Genomic DNA, 20,374 nt, shown 5'->3' with positions numbered 1-20,374 from the left:
GGACTACCTATAAATATTGTTTTTAACTAGGTGTACTGTTCCCAGTGTCCACGTCATGGACGCACAAGTGTGTGATCCCAGGGGTGAGGGATAACAGAGAGGCAAACTGCCCCAGTAACTGGTAACAGTCGTTCTGCTGCTTTGTGCCAGGGTAGAAGAAAGGTTGGCATCTTCCACTGACCCATCGTGTTCTCGGAAGATAGGAGGTCAGGGAGAGGCTCGCTCTCCTCCTCCACTCCCTCATCTGTCATGAGGAGCATACTCAATTCGGACCTCCCAAAGTAAGGTTTAAGGTGATTCACGTGGAGCACCCTTAAGGAGTTCCTAGGGGTCTGGAGATCCACCAGGTAGGTGGACTCCCTCATTCGCTCCTTCACCTCTTATGAGCACATCCAGTGATCCTGGAGAGCTCTGGGCTCCACAGGCTCCATGACCCATACTTTCTAGCCAGGTTGAAACTCCACCAGAGAGGCCTTCTGGTCGTACTAGAGCTTCATAAACTCTTGGTTGGCCTCAGGGTTTCTTTTTGCCTTTTTATAGAAGTGGTGCACCTGGTTGCCGAGGGCCAGCATGTAGCTGATCACATCCTGGGGAGATTTTTGGTAACTTGCTCCCTCCCCTCCCTCACAAGGCTCAGTGGTCCCTTAGCAGGGTGGCCATAGAGAAGTTCAAAGAGACTAAGCCATTCCCCTTTCTGTGGCACTCCTCTGTAGGCAAAGAGAAGACATGGAAGGAGGACATCCCACTTACCTCCTGAAGGGCTCAGGAAGGCCCATTATCATACCTTTCAAGGTCTTGTTGAATCTCTCCAGGAGACCACTGGTTTGAGGGTGACAGAGTGTGGTGAACTTGTAGGTTACCCCACACTCATACCACATGGACTTCATGTACACAGACATGAAGTTAGTGCCTTGGTTAGACACTACCTACCTCCTTGTGGAACCCCACACTGGTAAAGATTGCTATTAGAGCTCCAGCCACCACAGGTGCACTCATTGACCTCGAAGGGATGGATTCTGGGTGGCAGGTGGCATGGTCCACCAAGACCAGGACAAGCCTGTTGACTAAGGCTGCTTTGGATTCCAATGGTCCAATGATGTTGATGCCAACCATTTTGAAGGGAGAGCCAACAACAGGTAATGGGTTCAGGGGAGATTTATGATTTTCCCCGACATCCCACTGGCCTGGCAGGTGGGACAGGACCTTCAGAATGCATCTGAAGCCGCTTTCACCCAGGGTCAATAAAAGTGGGCAACAAGCCTGGCAAAGACTTTCTCTTGCTCTAGTTCTACTGCCAGGGGTATATCATGAGACAAACCCAATAAGAAGGTCCTGTGAAACTGGGGGACCAACATTACACAGGCTGCCCCAGAATCAGGAGCCTCAGACTCACTATATAAGAGGTCATACTCCCAATAGATCAGGTGATCCCCAGTGGTGTCACCTGCTGCCTGGGCTTCGGCTTGTTGCCTAAAGCCCTCTAGAGTGGGGCACTCTTTCTGCATCTTGCAGAAATCCTCCCTGGTGGGCCATCCCTCAACTTGCCAACCAGCAAGCTCGGGCAGGTCACCCAGGGTGGCAATGTCCTCCCTGGTTGGCTCAGGGGCCTCCTACTCAGGTGCCCATCAACCTCGACCATGGGAACTTCAGGGGCTGGTTTCCACACCCCATGCCCCTCTCTTTCTCGCTGTCCCTGAATTGTTGTCCGTAAGCTCAGTGATCAGCCTAAACGTTGCAAGTAAAATGGCTTTTATTGGAGTGCAAAATAATCAATGGGGGAGGGAAGGAGAAGCCGTGGTCCATTCGGCTTCCTTTTATTAATGCAAAGAATCAATGGGAAGTGGACCACTTGTCCTGTGTAGCCAGGGTCTTTCTGTTTTTGGTTCCGTCATAAAAGAACCCTCATAACTGTACACAGGTGCGAAGGCGGTATGAACTGGGTCACCGCTTGTGTGTACTAGTACAGCATCATCATAGGGTCTTTTTTAGTATGTATGCTGACCTCCGCCGGGAGGAAGACCAACTGGTTGTACAGTAGCGTCCAGATATAAATATGAGGGAAGGTGTGAGAAGTGCACAGATCAAGTGAAGTTAAAATTCTCTTAATCGTTTTTTCTGATGAAACTTTATTCTGAGAATATTGATAAGAGAAAGATAAAATGTTCGAGTGCGGGTGAAGACCGAGTTACTGGTCTACCGTACTTATCAGTTAACGAGGGTCAAAATGTTTCAGCCTTCTGTGATAGTCTAAAGGCTTTCGTCAGGACCGATCTAAAGGAAGGCGCGTTGTGGCTCCTTATTTAGTGAAAATTATCCACTAATCATGTTTATAGGGTCAGATCCGTGGTATCTGTACCTGATTGGAATAGAAAAAACAATAGCATTTGGATATTCATTGGTGATCTATATAGTGATGAATCTATGTCTCAAGAGTTCACTTGGGGAGCTACTGTTATATTCAAAATTGTGAGGTTAATGGCTTAGTGGCCTGTTGGGTAATCAAATCAGGGCAAATGGCGCGAAAAAGAGCGGCTACGTGAAGAAAGAGGAACTTCTTCGTAACAAATAGATCATTGTGTCATGTAAAAGATATAAATATATATCCCAGTATGTTGTCACAGGTTAGAACGTTACTGTGGCCGCTGTTCAGTGCAATTAGTAGAGGGTGTAATAACTTGGTCGCATTCAGTTCAAGCGTACTAGTATCAACGTTGTGCGTTTATAGTGCACTAAGTGAGACCGTGATTAAATGTGTTCGGTTATTGCCCTGTACTGCTTGTGTCTCTACAAAAGCACAGTGCAGATGGTGATCCGATAGCCAGAAATCTATCAAGGAGTCGCCTATCCTAAACAGTTTACGTGTCTTAACGAGGTCGAGCAACACAAATTAACTAGTAATACAACTTTACCTCATGAAAATGTATTTTGTGTTCTCTGGAGGTACCCGAAGGCACGTGAGGAACTGTATTTCTAAAGTAGTGGGAAGCAAGAGGTAAAGAGGATTAGAGGCGTCTTACTTCTGTGTAGCGCGTCGTTCCACTTGCGGTGGCCATCAGTGCTTACCGGTTCCGTCAAGTTCGTTGACTTGTTCTGGCTCTGTCCGTGGTACCCCCGATGACGCGGAACCGCTCGGTGTTCCCGTTTACATAGGAAGTAGTCGTGGAGATAGAGAAAAGACTCGTTTAGTGTCTATATTCGGCAGCGATGGTTGGCATAAAGAGGAGTTAAAAGTGCATGCAGTGGCGTCATCTCACACATACATCGTAATATGGACAACGTGGAACAGATTACAGTCTGCAGTTTGCAAATTGGTGTTGATACCTTTAGTTTGGACTTCACCAGGGTAATCGATCTCATATGTCTGATGTGTTTATACAGTATTTCAGGGCCTGAGTATATTCTCAGAGTGGTCATACTGAGAGAGTTACATTATGCCTATATTCGGCGGCGATGGTTGGCATAAAGGGGAGTTAGAAGTACACGCAGTGGCGTCAACTCACACATACTTAGTGATATGGACAACGTGGACCAAATTTCAGTCGGCGGTTTGCAAATTGATGTTGATACCTTTAGTTTAGACTTAACCAGGGTAATCGATCTCATATGCCTGATGTGTTTACATAATGTTTTAGAGCCTCAGTTTGTTCTCAGAGTGGTCATACTCAAAGAGTTACATTATGCCAGTGTATGCCAGGGGATATTATCATTCAGGCCTCGTTTGTCTGTCCCCAAACGATAAATCCAGCGTTGTTCTTTTTCGAAGAGGACACGTTCAGCGTTACTGTTTACAGATCGTAAACTTTCCAAAACTACCCATTTGAGATCTCTGGTGTTGTGATTACTCTCTATATAGTGCCTGATCATTTTGGTGGTCAGTCTTTTGCAATTCACGTTGCTTTTATGTTCAGTGATCCTTTGTTTTATTTTGCGACAGGTCATTCCGATGTACCTAAGGTCGCAGGGGCAAGTGATCATGTAAACTACATGTATAGTATTACAATTTGTGTGTTGACGTAGCGTCCAAGTTAGGTTGGGGAGAAGTTGGATGGTTTTGGTAATTTTTGTTAAGTTGCACACTGAGCACGTGCCGCAGGGATAGTGTCCTGTGATTGGTTCTAGGTTCCAAGCTGCTGTGATCGTTTCTCTTGCTGTATTTCGAGATGGTCTTGTGTGTACTAGAAAGTCTTTGATGTTTCTCGTTCTCTTGTTCGCAAATCTGGGTTTTGGCCATTGCAATGTGTCTGAGGTTAGAATCCTCCAGTTCCTGTTAACAATTCTTTTCACTGTGTTGGTTATCGTGTTGTAAGTAGTGGCACAGGTCAGGAGATCTTCTGGTTCTTCTCGTGTGATTATTTGTAGGAGGTTTTCTCTTGGCTGATTGCGTGCTCTTTTTGGCATTTGTTGATTGTTTTTATTGGATAATCTCTTCTTACTAGTTTTTCCCCCAGTTCCTTTGCTTGTGTCTTATAATCTCTAAGATTGCTGCAATTTCTCTTCAGTCTGAGAAATTGGCTGTATGGTAAATTATCTCTGAGGGGACGGGGATGGAAACTTTGGTAGGATAGTAAACTATTCTTTGCCGTGGGTTTGTGGTAAGTTTTTGTATGAAGGCTGTCGTTCTCCGAGTAGACAGTGACGTCAAGGAAGTCAAGTTGTTTCCTGTCCGATGTACAAGTAAATTTCAGGCATTCGTCTCTGGAGTTGATCCATCCTAGAAACTCTAGTAGGATTTCCTCAGTGTCTTCCCAGATCATGATGACATCATCTATGTAGCGTTTCCAGAATTTTACTCGTGTGAGGTAAGGGTTAATAGGATTCTGTATGGATTGTTCTTCAAAATCACTCACATACAGTCCCGCCACACTAGGAGCAAATGTGCTTCCCATAGATGTACCGTGGCGTTGTCTGAAAAGGGTGCCATTATACTCAAAATAGTTTTCCGTGAGGGCTAATCTGCAGCATTCTAACACGAAGTGTCTTGGTGTAGAGTAATTCCAGGTTTCTGAGAATAAAATGTTTTCTAAGGTGTTCAGTGTCTTCTGTTGTGGGAGGCTGGTGTAAAGACTCTCTACATCCAGTCCTACTAAGTACATGGTATTCTCATTGTAGGTTTGGTTGTCTAGTTGGTTCAAGAGGTCTCGAGTGTCTTTCAAATCCGTAGGTGTCTGTTGTACCAAAGGTTTGAGAAACTGATCTGCAAACTGCGATAAGGATTCTAGTACTGAACCAATACCTGAGACGATAGGTCGTCCTGGTGGTGGAACTCTATTTTTATGAGTTTTAGGTAAAGAGTAAAAATACGGTACTCTGGGAGATTTGGTTCTGAGAAAGTCTGCCTCATGTTTAGATATCCATTGGTTAATCTGTGCTTCTTCTACCATCAGATTTATGGTTCCTTGTAACCTCTTGGTTGGGTCACTAACAATTTTCTCGTAGAATTTCTGGTCCGACAGTAGGTCCAGACATTGTGTGTCGTATCCTTGTTTGTCGAGGAGGACAATGCCACCTCCTTTGTCGGCTGGTTTGACAATTATATTTTCATTCCTGCTTAATTCTTCCATCGCTTGTTTCTCTCGTCTCGTGATGTTGATATATGGTTTATTAGTCGAGGGATTGATGTTGTCCACTTCTTTAAGGATGGCTTGTTCGAAGGCTAGTACTTCAACGGGAACCAGGTGATTGGGTGGGCAGAAGGTTGATTTTGGTCTTAGGTTTGTATCACTTCTCGGGATCTCATTCTCTTCGTTCCTAAAGAAAGCTTTGAGTTTGATTTTTCTGCAGAACTCTGATAGTTCGCATTTCACTTTGAAGATATCTAGTGGAGGGGTAGGGACGAAACCTAGTCCTTTATTTAGTATCTTCTCTTGGTCTTCCGTGAGTGTTGTGTCTGTCAGGTTTATCACCAATGACTCGCGTTGCTGGGGCCTGGTTGGTCTTTGAACATACTGCGGGTGTGCACTTGTCTCTCCTGTTCGCTCCAAGTTACTCCTTTTCTTCTCCCTCGTTGGGTGTGTTGGCCTCTCCCTAAAAAAGGAGGTGGTTGAGTGTTCATCATGGGACCCATCGTGTGTGGTCCTTGAAAGTACGGGTTCATCCATCCTTGGAAATGAGGTATGTATGGTTGAAAAATTTGTTGTGGTTGGTCATAAAAGCGTGGCATGGGCCAGTTATTCCCTCGTCGACATTGGTTCCGTCTGTATTGTCCTCTTCCTCGTCTGGGATTGATACCATCATCACTGCTCCAATCAGAGTTGTTGCTGGATGTTTCTCCTGTGGAGTCGTCATCATTTTGATCTGGTATGATGTAATCCTCCCTGGCGTAGGGGTGCATCTTTTCGATTGAGAATTTCTTGAGGTCCTTGCTCAGTTTTTGTATCTTGTTCTGGGTGATATACTCTTTGGTTTCGTTCATTTCCCTGTTTATCTCTTCCAGTCTTTTTTTGTATACTGAGATCTGGACTGTCGTTTTGAGTTTTGCTTCACTCATTTGAATTTTAATTGTCAGCGCTTCTACCAATCTTGTGGCTGTTTTGATTATGAGCACTAGATAATCTCTAGTGTATTTCCACGATATGGAGGACCAGTCTTTCCTGAAAATCATGTCTTTGAGGAAAATTCGTGGGGCATTCTGTATCCATAGTCCCTTGGGGGCCGCGTTAGCGCGAAGATACTCCTTCATGATAATGCCATGTATGGCAGTTCGAACTTGGTCTTTCTTCATCTCGGTAAGGTCGTCCCATTCATTGGTCTGTGTTAGTGTTTGTGCTAAATCTTTGTCTTGTAATAAAGATGATTCGCTGAGAATTGCATTCACCTCTTCTTCAGAATAGCTCAATCCCTGATTCTCAGCCATTTTTCCAAAATTCAAAATGATATTAAAAGCTCATTCCTCAGTGTCGGAACCACAGTTCGTGGTTAAAAGATAGCCAGGGACTCTGCCACGATTCCGGTGGTCACTCTGGTTTCGAGATTTCCCACAGCTGCACGCTGCTTAATTGCAAAATAATCAATGGGGGAGGGAAGGAGAAGCTGTGGTCCATTCGGCTTCCTTTTATTAATGCAAAGAATCAATGGGGAGTGGACCACTTGTCCTGTGTAGCCAGGGTCTTTCTGTTCTTGGTTCCGTCATAAAAGAACCCTCATAACTGTACACAGGTGCGAAGGCGGTATGAACTGGGTCACCGCTTGTGTGTACTAGTACAGCATCATCATAGGGTCTTTTTTAGTATGTATGCTGACCTCCGCCGGGAGGAAGACCAACTGGTTGTACAGTAGCGTCCAGATATAAATATGAGGGGAGGTGTGAGAAGTGCACAGATCAAGTGAAGTTAAAATTCTCGTAATCGTTTTTTCTGATGAAACTTTATTCTGAGAATATTGATAAGAGAAAGATAAAATGTTCGAGTGCGGGTGAAGACCGAGTTACTGGTCTACCGTACTTATCAGTTAACGAGGGTCAAAATGTTTCAGCCTTCTGTGATAGTCTAAAGGCTTTCGTCAGGACCGATCTAAAGGAAGGCGCGTTGTGGCTCCTTATTTAGTGAAAATTATCCACTAATCATGTTTATAGGGTCAGATCCGTGGTATCTGTATCTGATTGGAATAGAAAAAACAATAGCATTTGGATATTCATTGGTGATCTATATAGTGATGAATCTATGTCTCAAGAGTTCACTTGGGGAGCTACTGTTATATTCAAAATTGTGAGGTTAATGGCTTAGTGGACTGTTGGGTAATCAAATCAGGGCAAATGGCGCGAAAAAGAGCGGCTACGTGAAGAAAGAGGAACTTCTTCGTAACAAATAGATCATTGTGTCATGTAAAAGATATAAATATATATCCCAGTATGTTGTCACAGGTTAGAACGTTACTATGACCGCTGTTCAGTGCAATTAGTAGAGGGTGTATTATCTTGGTCGCATTCAGTTCAAGCGTACTAGTATCAACGCTGTGCGTTTATAATGCACTAAGTGAGACCGTGATTAAATGTGTTCGGTTATTGCCCTGTACTGCTTGTGTCTCTACAAAAGTACAGTGCAGATGGTGATCCGATAGCCAGAAATCTATCAAGGAGTCGCCTATCCTAAACAGTTTACGTGTCTTAACGAGGTCGAGCAACACAAATTAACTAGTAATACAACTTTACCTCATGAAAATGTATTTTGTGTTCTCTGGAGGTACCCGAAGGCACGTGAGGAACTGTATTTCTAAAGTAGTGGGAAGCAAGAGGTAAAGAGGATTAGAGGCGTCTTACTTCTGTGTAGCGAGTCGTTCCACTTGCGGCGGCCATCAGTGCTTACCGGTTCCGTCAAGTTCGTTGACTTGTTCTGGCTCTGTCCGTGGTACCCCCGATGACAGAGTGCACCAGGTTTGGTCCCCAACCTCTAGGGATGCGGCAAGGCTGCATTGCGAGGTCCTTTTGCGCCAACAGAGCTTGCGATGTGAAGTCAAGTGTTGAGGATGCAAGGCACAGCAGAGGCGATACGCCTATTCTGATGAGCTGTGAAGCTGCAATGCGGCGTTTCAGCATTGAGGCTGCTGTTGATGAGGGATGTAAGGAGCTTGCGCTGGGAAACGTGTTGCACAATGGCGGATGCAAATTGCTGCGTAGGTCCTAAAGATGGCAGAGGCCACGGCGATGCGAGTCTTTTGACAGGTCCAATCCTTGCAGCAGAGGCGATGCATCGGTTATTCTAGGGATGTGCCGCTCAGCGAGTAAGATGCGTTGGTTCTGCTTAGGGAAGCGCCGCTCAGCAGAGAAGATGCGTTGGATCCGCTGTCAAGCACCTTAGACCCACATTCAAGGTTGCAAAACTGGCGTGGCACCACTTGGCAGGGTAGACTCACAGATGGCAGAGTCCAGGTGCAGGGGTTAGAAGCCTGTTATGTCCCAGAGGCTTCAGATCAGGAGGCCAACAAGGTAGCCCTTGGAGTCACTCTGGGTTCTGGGGTCAAGTGATGCAGGTCCAGTCCTTCTCACCCAGGCAAGAGGACAGCAGACAGCAGATCAGCACAACAAAGCAAGAGTCCAGAAGAGTGGCAGTCCTTCAGCAGTACTGCAGTCCTTCTACCAGGCAGAGCATAAACAGGTTAAGAAGTGTGCTCAAGTGGCGGTGTCTGGGGTCCAGTACTTATACCCAGTGGTACCTTTGAAGTGAGGGACACTTCAAAGACATGCCTTTGAAGTGCACAGAGGTCATCCCTTCCTGCCCTGGCTCCAGACTCAATACTGGGGGTATGCAGCCCTTTGTGTGTGAACAGGACACAGTCTATTCAGGTGTAAGTGAGGCTGTGCCCAGCTCCTCCCTCCCATCCTGCCAGACATGGCCCATTGAGACACACCTAAGCTTCCATTGTGTGAGACTGTCTAGGAGGAATACACAAAGCCCACTGCCAACTACACCCAGTAATGTGATCAGATACAGGGTACAGGCACCAAATGGCTACAGAAAGAAAATGTCAACTTTCTACAAGTGGCATTTTCAGAATTGTAATTTAAAATCCAATTTCACCATAAGTTAGGATTTTAAATTAGGAATCCAGAGACACCAAGCATGAAACAATCATATCTTCCCATTTGGAACTTACACTTATAAAATGAAATAAGGTAATCCCAATGTTATCCTTTGGGAGATATAGGCCTTGCAGTAGGGAAAAACGAATTTCAGATTTTTTCACTACCAGGACATGTAAAACTTAAAAGCACATGCCCTGCCTTTTAAATACATTGCACCCTTCCCTCTGGGTTGTCTAAGGCCTGCTTTAGGGGTGACTTATATGCATAAAAAGGGGAAGGTTTGGGCCTGGCAAAAGGCTTATTTTGCTAGGTTGAAATGGCAGTGTGAACTGCACACACAGGTTCTGCCATGGCAGGCTTGAGAAGTGGTTAGAGAGCTACCTAAGTGGGTGGCACCATCAGTGCTGCATGACCACTAGTAGCATTATTTACAGGCCCTGGGCACATGTAGTGCAATTTACTAGTGACTTATAAGTAAATTAAATATGCCAGTTGGGTATGGGCCAATACTACAATTTTTAGGGGAGAGAGCACAAGCACTTTAGCAGTTGCAAAGTGCACAGAGTCCTAATACCAGCAAAAACGAGGTCAGAAAAGTGGAGGAGGAAGGCAAAAAGTTAGGGGGAAGACCACCTCAAGGCTTTCAGGTCTAACAGATTTGCAGTGTAGTCAGACAATAGATAAGAGACAATGGTTCTCCAAGAATCCTCTAAAAAAAAATAGCTGACTATTGTGGCATGATGATTATGTATTTAGCCCTCACAAGAACCTGCAACACGTTATTCTAAAACGAGGCCAGGAATCCCCTATAGCAGGAGATCCAGGAATGAGAAACACTATAGATTTGATTACTTGGCATTTCTGGTAGCCATCCACAGGAAAAGACATAGATGGATATGTTAAACAATGTTCTGTTTGCAGACTGGCCAATCCTTCTCAGCTAAAACTGGGAGGAATGCCACAACCTTTTCCTACTCCTCGAATAAGCTTAGTCCCAAATATATATGGAGTTTGTCATAGATCTACCTCCATCATAAGTGAAGATAATGCATATAGTGGTGATTGACCATGTTACTAAGAGTAGTCAATTTTGTACCTCTTGACAAAATGTCTACTGCACCAACGTTAGCTGTCACTTTTCTAAAAGAAATTGTAATGCTACATGCATTACCTTGAACTATCATAACAGATAGGAGGTTCAAGTTTGTTACCGAATTCTGGAAAGTTTTACTCTAAAAGTTGGGGGCAATTCATTTCATGTCAACAAGCTATCTTCAGACTTAACAAATCATGCAGAACATGGCTCAGTGGTTACCAATAGCTGTGTTCCCTTACAACAACGTAGATGCATCGCAAGGATATTCTCCTTTCTTTCGTTCCACTGGATTATATTCTCACATTTGGCCAAGGATTCCTCCTTCTACAATTCTATCCATACATGCTCTCCTAAAGAACATAAATAGGGTACAAAAGGCAGCTCTGCTACATCCCAGAATGGCTAAAGCAAGATATAAAAGTTTTACTGACAGGCATCGCACCCTTTGTCCTAAATATAAGATTGAGGAAAAGGTTTTGCTTTGTACAAATTATCTATCAATTCCAGGAATAGACTCCAAATGTGTTCCCAAGTTTGTGAGTACCTTTTCAATAACTATGTTAGTTAGGACCAAAGCAGTATGGTTAGCCCTTCCTGGTCACTAGAGAATGTTTCCACTGTTTCATGGGTCCCATGTAAAGAAAGCCCATTCGACTTCTTATGCTATTCCTCCCTTCACTTTGATTGACAGAAGACCTGAATAGGAGATAGAGGCAATTTTGGACTCTCATTGGTGCCGTGGTCAATTCCAGTATTTGGTAGCATAGAAGGGATATGAGACATCAAGTGATTGAGCCAGTTTCATTTGTCCACACCCCCCAATTGGTTTCAGAAATTCACAAAACATTCCCAGAAAAACCTAAGACGTATGGGAGGGGAGCATCATTGTATGGACGGATACTGTTAGGTCACAAGCTTATGCTCCCGTGCTGGGCCTGCAGTACCCTGAATGCTAGTTAGAGCGTCCACTCCACTTGCACTGGATAAGCCTTACAAATTGTTAATCTTATGTGTAATGTATATTCTTTGATGTTGTCTCCTTAGTAATTGTGCTCTCCACCCTTAGGTAGAGACCTTGATATCCTTAATCTTGGCCCGGAAACCTCGTCCCTCTGAAATCCATATCTCCCTTGTTACCCCCTTTACTCCTTTATTTGGGTCATCAATTCAATTCAAATGCAAACTTTATTTGAATACCAAAGGTATCCATAAACGTACATACAAATACAATAAAAATACAATAGAATGAGATTAAAAATAAGATAAGATGAATAAAAATAATAAAACAGTTAAACATTTATTTCTCCGGTGACCACATTCAAAGTGACATTCCAGTAATTACAACAAATCTAATCAGTGTTCATAGAGCCACGAGCTCTGACCGCCGCTCTCAGGAAAGCACCAACAGGAATTATCACATCATCCCCTATTAATCAAAAAAGAACATTGGAAGCTTCTCTGAGATTATTAATGCATTCTTTCCACATAAGAAGAATAAAAAAAGCCTAGTATACATTACAAAAATCCACAAAAGAAAGTAAAATGCAAAATTGTTTGAGCAGAGTTCCAATCACAGGTGCATGGCAAGAGATCAAGATTAGTATTAAAACCCAATGGAAAACATAATAAATATTCAATTGCACCAGCTCTATAGCAGAACAATAGGCCCCTTTCCCATCGCCCTGTTGCCCTGGTAATATATCCTCCTATCTAACCAAGTGGTACAGATTCTATATTGGCGGCAACATTTACTTTCCTTCTCTCAATGAGTATTCGTTCTGAGAAGGCTAAGTCATACAGAGCTTGCCGGAAATGTCATTTAGTAATACTAAGATGCCTCTTGGGTCGGAAAAGACCTGTTGCAAATTAACCGAGCGCAGACTAGATTCCCCGCTGGCAAGCCAAGGGATCTTAAGACCTTTATCACAACTTAAGACAGTCTGTAAAGATATCTTTGGCAAGAGTCGCCTCCATGTTTTTCAAGACGGTCAACCATAATAATGGTGGGCGAGCTCTAATGCAATCTTCTATATACAGAACGCTCAATTCATTATGACTAATTAAATGGGAGGACAACATTTGTAGAATCAAGGGGAGCTTACTTGTTAGAAAATGTTGCCCTCACACACCTGTGAGGGTGTCATGCTTCATCATTGGGCGTTTTTGCTCTTTGGGGGGTCAGCACTGCAATACTCCACGGGCCCCGTGAGAGGGCTCTTTGGCGGATAGCTATAGTGTAATAAAAGTAAAAAAGACAATCTATTCCTACCCAGATTCAGGAGTGGGGAACTCATGCAGTGGGTATCAATAGATTACTCACCTGTGTCCTAGTCTGGGTAAGACTAGTAAATAAGATGCAAGGAAACAGCGTACATGGTCAGTCACCTAAAAAATATATATCCAACCCTCATTTGCAAAGGATATAGCCCTTTAGGTAACAGCAGGCGCTCGCTGTATGAGATAATTATCTCTTGTAGCAGATGGTATAATCACCTACCCCCACATCTGCTCACCCGGAAATCCACTCACATGGCTCTATTTTCTTAGAAACAGTTATCCCCTTGTGTATTACATACCTGTTCTTGGAAGCTAGGGTACTGGATCTCTTTTTCTGCTCCCTGTCCCCAAGTCTTGTGATTTGTGTAGGACAAAATTGGTGCCGTTAAAACCTTTCTACAGAACCTGTTTTGTCCGAATAGTGTTTCATTTGCAGGTGCCCCAAAGTTCAGCCCCATACGATGCAGTGGGAACACACAGAGTGTTATACATTTGTAATTGGGCAGTATAACACCCTATAACACCCCCACCCTTAGGCTGAGAGAGACTAGATAAAGTGTCAATTGCCTTTGTAAGTTTTGCCGTGCTAAGTGCAAAAAGCGGTGTCCAAGAGCCGGTAGCAGCAAATGTAATGCCCAATACAAGAAAGTGCTGGTGCAGTTCAAAGCACCATTGCCTATTAAAACAGTAGATAAACAGAGTTTCTTAGGGCCACAGGCCATAATATATGATCTAGTAAAATTAGCATGCAGGTTGAGTGATCCCATAAAATCAACAAAGTCTAGGACTAAAAGTCTCAAGGCTCTCGGTGTCCGTGCCATCAAAACCACATCATATGCATACAGAAGTGATGGTAATGTGAAGTATTTAATTTGTGGTACATCTGATGTTGTGTTTAATAAAAATGGATGAAGATTATTAATATATAAGATAAATGAAAGTGGCGCTAAAAAGCATCCTTGTCGTACTCCACAAAAGACGCCTATATCTGACGTGACCTCTCCACCTGCAGTCAATCAGACCCTGGCCTTCATATCCCTGTGCAAATACGCAATAAAGTGCACCAGTGTTTTATCCAGCGCCTGTATGAGAAGATTTGACCACACCTTTGAGCGATTAGGCGTCAAAGGCTGAGGTCAAATCCACATCCTCATTAAACACCAGCAGGGAGTACTAACAGTCGTGTTGTTCACTAAAACCACTGCTAGGAACACACTACTGCATTACGACAGTTATCACCCCAAGAGCCAAAAGGACAATATACCGTTTGGGGAATTTCTGCGCCTCAGGCGAAACTGTACGAACATCAGTGACTTCGATGAGAAATCAGAGGTCATGAAGAAAAAATTTCATGCCAGAGGTTATCCGAACAAAATTGTACGGGATGCCTACAAACGGGCACGCTACTATGATAGGCAACACCTACTTACAAATATAAAAACCAAAACAAATCCACCTCTGGTTTTTGCAACACGGCATTCTATGTTGAATGCCAGAATACGTCAAGCAGTATGCTCAAGCTGGCATATACTAAATGTAGAAAACTCTAAAGAAGGGGAAATAATACCTAAACCGCTATTTGCATACAGGCGCAACAAAAGCTTGAGAGACCACATAGTACATTCAAGGATGAAAAATGAGACTACCTTTATCCAAACCAATCTGGAAGGCTCTAAAAAAGTGGTGGGGAATTTCAAATGCACCACGTGTAAATCTTGCTCCATGGCCATCGAAGCAGTGACATTCACATTCAATGGCGTCAATATCTCCCCCAAGACATTTAACAACTGCAAATCAACAAATGTCATATATTTGATTATTTGTCCATGCCACATGGGATATGTGGGAGAAACAGGGAGAGCATTTAATGTCAGACTAACAGAGCATAGATCTGCAATCAGAACGCAGAAAACATCGGCACCTACGGTGCAACACTTTTTAGATCTGGGACATACACCAGATGACATTAAGTGGTATATTTTGGAAAAGATTTGGCCCAGAGCAGGAGAACAGACGGATAAAACCAGAAAAATGAGAGAGGTCTATTGGATGTTTATCCTTAACACAGCTACATCAGGGTTGAACCAAGAAATACCTTGGGATCAAGCTATTAAAAATAATGGATAATCCATATTTATGGCAAAAGTCAGCCCAGTCAAATTTTAACCTGACCTTATGTCAGGTCAAAGAAACTGATAAGAACAGGGAATAGACATAGAACCTCAGATTAATAAAAACTGATTTTTTATCTAGCGGAACACAAGTAGCAAATACAGACGAGGTAATAAAGGATTGAAGTCGAGAAACGATTAAGAAGACAATACTATGTGATTTAGGTATTACTTTCCAATCACGCACAGAGGGGTGTTATCTCCAGCGCGGCTGGACTTAATGATTGATAGATCTCATCATTGCATAGAATACACGTCACCGACAGTCAGAGTCTATATATAACGAAACCCTATTTACCACCTTCAAGACAAAGAACAAACTGGGGTCATTTTAGAATACTTTAATCTAAATATGTAACAGCGACCATTTGGATATTTACTAAAAAAGATTGGAATAACAAAGGGATAAACCAATCATTCAAATATGGCGCAGGTCAAGTAATCTCGACCGGGTTAGCCACCAGTCCTATATCCATGCGAATGATCAAGCACGTTAAGGAAACGCACGTCGAACCGGCGTACGTAAATAGACCAAAAATGGCCGCGAGCTTGATCACTGTTGAACCAGATGAGGACGCGGAGCCCAACAGAGAGGAGGTAAATGTAATTTTAGGTTCTTATTAGGATAAGGAAAGATTAGAATTAGAGATAAAACTGCATATAGACTCAGGTAAATTGGTAAACTAATGTTACACTGTAATAATTACCGTGCTGATCGCAACTCTTAAGGAGTGTAAGCCATAATGACACACGACTTCTGGAAGGCTCACATTCTGATTAATTGGAGACAGGGAGGGTTCTTTTCAATATCTGGAGTTATTTGAACCATGGAGAGCATTTCTAAATAGACGTTTAATCTGGTGTGGTTACATTTAGTAAGAATTGATAGACATCTATTTATGCCATTTAACAGGTGAACGAAATAAATCGCGAAACGTGGAAGAATAGATATCGCCAAGACAGATGATAACGAAAAAGATTTAACATGCATAGAACGAAAAGATAAGAGCGACCAAGGTATGTGTATCACATACATACGGGCGAATTATAAATGCACACACGAAATATTTGACTAAATAGACATATAGGTAACTGGTAAATTATCGACATTATCTTAGTTAACATCAATCGGTTTATGAATAAGAGCTTTTTTTCAAAAAGAGTCATTAAAAGTAAAACCTCCATAATATACCCGCTCATATATCCAAACCCGCAGATCTGATCCCTCTCGTGAAGACAGAAAAGAAGGTGCAAACCTCCGTCATATATATGTTTTATTGGAAGTCATATTGATATCCAGCAGAATACAGTTTGAGCAAGTAAGTACTCGAGGAAAATGTATTGAAGATAATACAAGAATATGTTAAAAATTAGAGATTAGGACCGCACATGTACCGGCTTCAAGTTTGTGAGACATATATTTATCTTTCTTGTCCTTAGAGTCAAAATATACATATCGCCTTTCAAAATAAGAACACAATCTGGGTTCAACTAACTAACTAAGGTCATAAACGAGAACAGCCAACTGGAAAAAAAAGGGTTAGTATGGATTTGTTTGCATTAGATTAAAAGATATTAGTAGATTAGGGACACAGTCCAGATGACGTGTATTTACCTCGCATAGTCCTAGAAAAGCGCCATTAAGATACTTCTCATTCAGTAGTAGATAACCTATTCGTATGAAATAATTAGAAGGGCCTGTTAATATCCTGTCATATTAGATCCTAGGTTATTAGCCGATTGGCCATTGTCAGTATAGTTACAGCAGATTGTAAGCGTCCTTTCCTTAACGGAATACCAGGTTTTTGCATTCCAACATTTTATTCTAGGAGTGTTCAGTTCAGTACAGAGTGGAGAGACTTTGGATTGGATCACATAATTCAAATGAATTTATACACAAATTGTTTATGTTAATGAATAGTTATTGCTACATTGACTCCCAAAAACAATTCGTAAAATTGGTTTTTAATTGATACATGTTTTTTTCTGTTGTTATTATTTTCTACATATAGTGTAAAACTGAGAGCGGGTTCCTGACGAAGGCCTAGCCGAAACGCGTTGTGTCAATCGACCGCCTATGTGCTCACTTTACAACAATTGAGTATAAATCTGATAAAAATAAGTTTTCACTGATTTTTGATTATTGTTTCTGTATATTGAATGTGTGAGGAAAAACAATCATAGTAAAAGAAATGAGTAATTAATGTGATAACATCAGCAGGCTATGGACACTAATTATGAAAAACTAATCATAGTTTAATCATAATCTACATTTTGTATATAGGAATCAATTTGTATATATATTAATAACACGATGACGTATTGATACATTGTTGTCCAAAAATATATATGTTGACGAAGAAAATAATCCATTGTAAAAAAAGATATTGAAAAACGAAAAACCAAAAAAAATATATATTTATATTTTGTATTAATTAAAGAGATATATAATACACTTATTAGCCTGTTTGTTTATCTATTTTAAGATTTATGTGTGTTAGGCATATTTTGCTAACTGTTAGTGGAATGTGAGACATCTTTGTCTAATTGGGAGTCAATTTGCAATTAGTATTTACCCAACACTGTGCCCGGTGTTCACCTTTTTCCCCTATAAGTCAAATCCACAAAAGCCAAGGACAGGGGCGACTGTTTAGCAACAGTGTATTTCCCAATGATGAGGCTTAATTTTCAGCATTGTCGAGGGTTCCAACTTGGTTTCTGAAGTCATATTGGCATGGATGCAGAGTGTTTTTTTCTTCTGCCCAGGATCTTTACAGTGGTCTCAATTAGAGATGGGTCATCTTTAACACCCTTGATCCAGTAGATGGGGTTGTCGACCACTAGGGGGAGAAAGAATATCTACACTCTCGGAACACTGTGTTCATGACATAGAGTGGTGCCATTGTCACAACGCCTTTGTGAATCCATAGAATCCAGAAGGGGCATTAAGTGTTATAATAAACAGCTGGTGAGTCATATCAATTTCAATCATTTCAATTTAGTGCAGTTGTCAATAATCTTCTGGATGGCAACAGCTATGAATAACATGGAAGAAAGTTTATCTGTAATGGTTGAGGAAGATTGTTTGTGGAAGTGGTTAAATTACTGAAGCTTCAAACTTTACACTTTTGGATGTGCAGATCTCTATTACCATTAGAAGGCTTCAGAAATCTTAAGGCAACTTAATATCTTTGGAAGCTTTTTTGTTTTAGGAAAGGCATTACAAAAATAAATACTAGCAGGTCTCGAAAATCTACTTTTACTAGGCCTGCAGATCTAGTGACTTGAATAATCTACTTGAGCTAACTATAATGTACTTGACCCGTAAACCGATAGAATTGTGCGATCCTAGGTAAATATTTTATTTTACAGAGCTGCCTTTTTTGTCATTATTACATATGACAGAACCTTCAATTATGCTAGCGCAGCATTTTTGTTGTACAAAAAACTCTTGTTTTATTTTAAAGACTTAATTTTTGCTCAAGTATAATAAAAATCTCTCCCACATATAGGGAACACATGACCCCTGAATAGTCTCTTAGTTCACAAATAGCACTGTCATCAGGATGGGGGCAGGAATGTTTCACAGTTAATGTTTTAACACTCACTTTTAATAAATATATTACTAAAGTGTGATGTGGTAGCACACTGCCATTTAAACACAGCACATTTCCATTGAAATTGCTACAAACCTTCTAATTAACATGCAGTTTTACTGATAAAACGATATTTTGTATAAACAATAACCTGTGGAAATTGAGTTTCAGCAAAAATATATCTCATTTACATATCACCAAGTAAAGTGTTCTGATTTGTTTTCATCCTATCAAAAAACCTCTTTTCATCACACAGAATTGCAAAAAATGTGCTTTCATAATTACTGAAATATATTTTGATTTTTTTTATAGTTTATTTACAAACTATTTAAATGTTGTGTGTTAAAAAGCTGACATACTACATACAGCCTTTCATTTCAGTCTTTGTACAGCAGCATTGTCACAGTTCTCTTAACCAAAATCCTCTAGCTTTACAGACATACAAAGTAAACACCAGCCTCTGAAAATAAAATAAGCAGCAAATTGTAAGTAGAGATAAACTGACATCTGACCTCTGTCTCTGAACTAGAGTGAATGCAACAAGATTAAAACAAGCTTTAAAGGCATATCTATTGCTCATTCACGTTCTGAATTATCAGAAGGACCTAAAAATTGCTTGCCCTGATAAAATCTGACTCACCTTAGAGAGTGGGTGGCTACATTTCTCTAGGCCTGACTAGAAACAGTGGATCACAAATTTATCCAAATACAATAATTAAACACTAATAGGAAAAATAGTTTTCCAGATTATAACAATATTGAGAATTGGGTAAAATCCTGAAAAGGACATTTTTAGTCAGGGTCAGTCAATCCATTACAGGGCACCAGATTCGCGTATGGTGCCTCCAAGTACTTATCTGCAGCCAAATTAGAGATGTAAATGTTGCCATAGTGCATAAAGTAGTTCCACCAATGTCTAAAGCTGGGGTGGGGCTCTACCTCATGCCGATTCTTGGCAATACAGAGCCTAGTCATTCAGATTGCAGAGAAGATGCTCCGGCATTATTGTGGATGACTGCCCAAGCACAGTTAGGCTTGGAGAAAGAATCCATAAAGGCATATTAATTTTGTTAAATGCTTGACTAATATTCCTGAAGCTTCCTGCACAGAACAGTCTGACATTGTAGCTGGCTCACACGTTAAAAAAATGTAATCTAAAGGATGAATCGGAATCTGATGAGGCTAGTTGGGGGGGTATAACACATTCTTGTATGTTGTTAAAGTGCTAATCTTAAAATCAGATGCATTAACCTTATGAAAACTCTTACCAGACGTATGTAAAAACCGTCAAGTGTCTGGAATCTATTTTTTAAAAAGAATGGTTCAATGCAGTCACCTCTCGGGGTGGTGTCAACATACAATTCTAGCATTGCCCAAGCAGGACTCTATTCCATTACCTGAGATATTCTACTACAAAAAGAAGACCTGCAATTATACTTCACATTGGTAGAGCCCTTTCAGTGCAGTGGAAAGAATTTTTTCTTTTTTTAATTCAAAGAGCCTGGAATGGCTTTTTGTATTTCCAGATAAAACTAGTCCATGTAGCCAACACTTTCCAAAAATATCCAGATGAGAATAATATTCAAATAAAGTTAAAGAGGTATGAAATGCTTGGAACGAGGGCCATTTGTATAATATTCCACCATCAATAAAGAGCCATCCAGAGTCTATTCCATTCATGCATAGGCCCAACCCACTTCCGTAAAAGAGGTTTGTA

The sequence above is a fragment of the Triturus cristatus genome, chromosome 4_1 (assembly GCF_964204655.1).
Source record: "Triturus cristatus chromosome 4_1, aTriCri1.1, whole genome shotgun sequence".
Classification (NCBI taxonomy): Eukaryota; Metazoa; Chordata; class Amphibia; order Caudata; family Salamandridae; genus Triturus; species Triturus cristatus.
This window is presented reverse-complemented; position numbering follows the sequence as displayed.